General features: G+C 36.3%; 1 long non-coding RNA gene across 1 annotated transcript in view; it reads left to right on the top strand.

Moving 5' to 3' along the window:
• The window catches only part of LOC109231346, a 16,928-nt gene extending 13,119 nt beyond the window's left edge, over positions 1 to 3,809 (top strand). The window contains exon 3 of the long non-coding RNA XR_002068795.1: positions 2,550 to 3,809. This is a non-coding gene — a long non-coding RNA (uncharacterized LOC109231346). The remainder of the gene's footprint in view (positions 1 to 2,549) is intronic.

Here is a 3,809-nt window from a genome sequence, read left to right as displayed (position 1 = left end):
GGGGGGGGGGGGGGGGGAGAGTTATGGATCAAAAGGTAAACGAAGGGCAAATGTAAGACCAATTGAATACTTTAGGGGTTGATTTGAACTTTCTCCCTTCATTAGCTTAGTAAAGTTGTTCCCCCCCCCTCCCCCCCCCCCCCCCAAATAAAAAAAACCAACGATATTTTTTATGGTTATTAAACTTATATTAGATCTTGTTCGTGTTTAGTGAATAATGAAATTTTATACTTTTACTATATTCTTGTCAAAAAATTACCTCTTCCCTAACAGTATATGAATCCTAGTTTCTCTGATTAAACAAAAATATCTAACATGATATGTACATGCTTAAACACAAAGAACAATTTTTATTCTTGCCTACTAGTTTCACCTCAACGAACTCATGCGGACACTTCTCAAAGGGAGGATAATCTCTCAAATACACATGTTGATGTTGTTGACAGATTTTTCTTTTCTTCGCTGAATCCTCTTAATGAAATTTTCCATGTTGTGCTAAGTTACTTATGGACGTATGCATGTTGTCAGGGAACACTTTGGAGTGAACACCCATCCGAACAAGTAGAGTCAATAGTTTAGCATTTAGGCCGTAACACTTAGCAAAAAAAAAAAAAAAAAAAAAAATTTAACCCAACAGGTTATAGATAGCAGATTGACACATCCAATGAACCAGCCAGTAAGATAGACAAGCTACTTTCTTATTCTAGGATTGGAAGATCCTCTACCTATTAGCATACCCGTACCGGCAATTAGACTAGCACTCTCTCCCGCTGTAAGAGAGTTGATTGTCTACTATCTATGTCATGCCTTGTCTCACTAGTTGATTTACATGGATTTTTGTGTAGAAAAAATGAAAGGAGGTAATGTTAATATTTGAAGCCGCATGAAAGGCAAACATTGCTAGCCTTAACCACAAACGGGGGCTTTGTAGTTATCCTATAAAAGAGTATATATTATCAAGTCTATCCAACTATGACTGTAAGGTGGAGAGGACAACTTGTCTGCAAGGAACTGTTGAGATAGGTTTTTACAATGTTGTTAAAAGTGTGCATTTCCCTGAAGTTCGGTGCAACAGTACTTAGATGTTTTGCCTCCTTACTATGGTTTAGTGACCCAGACCCCACCTATGGGATTACAGTGAGTTTGTTGTTGTTGTTGTTACTATGGTTTAGTGAAGGCACCAAGAGGCGAATCTAGGATTTACTCTCTGTGAGTTCAACCTTTAAGGTTTTTAGTATTGAACTCATTATATTATTGAAGCTATGAGTCATATCTACTATTTATTACAATTTTGATGAATTTTTACCCATCAATTTATACACGATATCGAAAGTACTGGTTCAATTGAACCCGGTAATAAAGAGTTGCACCCTGAAGATCTCAATGTGAACAATCTCTATTGTTAAAAGGACAACACTAAATAACAAAAATAGATGGCAAAAGTACTTTACAGATAAACATACTAGTGATCAACATTGAAAGAAATTTAGTTACAACTCTGAATTAAATTCTTGCATATAGATCAAGTTAGAATGATTTTTGAACTTGAATGACATGGTTTTTACTTCATACATCCTATTCAATTTTAGTTTTGAGTTTTTACTTCAGACAAGAGGGGTTGCTCTGATGGTAAGCAACCTCCACTTCCAACCAAGAGGTTGTGAATTCGAGTCTCCCCAAGAGCAAGGTGGGAAGTTCTTGGAGGGAAGGATGCCGAGGGTCTATTTGGATACATCCTCTGTACCCCAGGGTAGGGGTAAGGTCTGCGTACACACTACCCTCCCCAGACCCCACTAAGTGGGATTATACTGGGTTGTTGTTGTTGTTGTTGATACAAATAATTATTGTTTCATTTATAGTTATCCTTTTTCATAACATATTGAGTATATATATTTTTTTAATTTTTTTTCTTGATCTTTGTCTGTCTTCATTAAGCCACACTTTAATTGTGTTTTGCGCTTAAAGACCCTGTAATCACTTATTGCTCTTCTGCGGCTTTGCTTGTGGTAATAATGGACTTATCTAATGCCTCGTGAAGTTGAGTTATATAGTTTGAGTACCGGTTTTTAGAAACAATGAGATTAAGAGATATCCATGATATACTGGTTGATAATACTCCCTCCTATCCATTTTATTTGGCAGGTTCATAGTATGATGGTCAAATTACTTAATATTCTACGTGAATTCAAACATAGATTCTTCAAATTTTTTGAAATAAAATTTACATATTTAAAAATTTCATAAAAGATAGTATGAGTTACAATAGTTAATAATCTAAGATATTTTAGAAAATCGAGTTCAAAGAAGAACCTCTTTGACTCGTCACATGGTATTAGTACCCCATAAAATGGAATAGAGAGACTGGTAGTTAGATGAGGCTATTAATTTGATTGTGTGTTATGGTAATAGAGATGGGTTTTTAAGTAAGTTATTGGCTCGTAATTTAAGAGACTTCTAGTGAATTGATGGTTCCTGTATGAGCTAGTGCGTGAATCTCTTTTTGGACTTGTCTGTTTATGAGAGGATTGGGTTGCTGTGTTTTGGTACAGGAGTCATGATTTGGTAATCTCAATGTTCTACTGTTTGGGTGCTGAACTGCTCTTGGAAAATGGAGTGTGCGACTGAGAATTTTTGTGGATTTGAAGCATGATATTTCAAATGCTATTGGGATCAGGAGAAATGGGTAGTGTCTGTTGAAGTAGCATATCAGGAATCTTGATTTGTATGAGCACATAAATTTAGGATGGCAATATCGATGATGGGAGAAATAGTTCTTCTTGAGCAACTATGTTGAGAGTCTACTGTCCTTTGATGGAAGCAATGAGAGTCTAACGCAGCTGTTATGATGAGGATATTGTCTTACCGCCTCAATTGGCGTCGACACTAAAGTTCGAGCTGTTGAAGTGCTGGTTTTCTGAGTATTCTTTTTGCAAAAAGCAGTTTCCTTAATTAGCTTCTGTGTTAACTTTGTACCTCTATATGTTTATGCTAGTTATAAAGCTGAAGATTTTAAGGTTTTTGCATTGAAGAAACTTATGCAGGATACTTGTGTGTACTCTAGGCGTGACAATAGAATTTTTGAAGGCAACAAGAGAAACATTCTTTGTCTTAAGTTTAAGGTTTTACCTTTTGCTTTCTGGTGCAAACTAGTACAGGCTATAGATGCCATGTTAGACATGATGGGGAAATTGCAGAACTTGTAATTACTTTTTTGATGCACTAGCTTAGTGTTTATTCATCTTTGTAATATACCTTATCATTTAGCAAAACATTGGTGTGTATTGACTAACTTATATTGGGAAATCAGCTGCTTGACAAGGCTTTAGACAAACTGGAACAGGAAATTTGCACAGAGGGAGGGGAGATAGAATCTGATGGAATAAGAATTCCAGGGGTAAGTTTTACTGTTAAAAGGTTGCCAATGTGTTTTGGCAAACAGGAAGTATTGTATACTCCTGGCCATGGAAAAGGATAAGGAAAATTAAAGCTCCAAAGTAAATTCTCTCAGCTGGATAATCTTTCTTAACGCAAGACAACTTGATGAAGAGAGGATTTGAACTTTTGAATAGATACTTTCTATGCAAAACATTTGCTGTTGCACTGTGTGGTAGCCAGAGATATATGGAGCATGATTTGTGGAATTCAAGGGGTTAATGCCAAAGCCAAACAGTCCAAAGGATGCTTTGGTAAGCTGGTGGCTATGGAAAGTGGAGAAAGGGAAGGAAAAAAGATACGGCAAAATGCCTCTTGAACCTTTTTTGTTGGTGTAAGCAGAGGGATGTGACTGATGTAAATCTATTTTTGGACTT

The sequence above is a fragment of the Nicotiana attenuata genome, chromosome 8 (genome assembly GCF_001879085.1).
Source record: "Nicotiana attenuata strain UT chromosome 8, NIATTr2, whole genome shotgun sequence".
NCBI classification, from domain to species: Eukaryota; Viridiplantae; Streptophyta; class Magnoliopsida; order Solanales; family Solanaceae; genus Nicotiana; species Nicotiana attenuata.
This window is presented reverse-complemented; position numbering and strand designations above follow the sequence as displayed.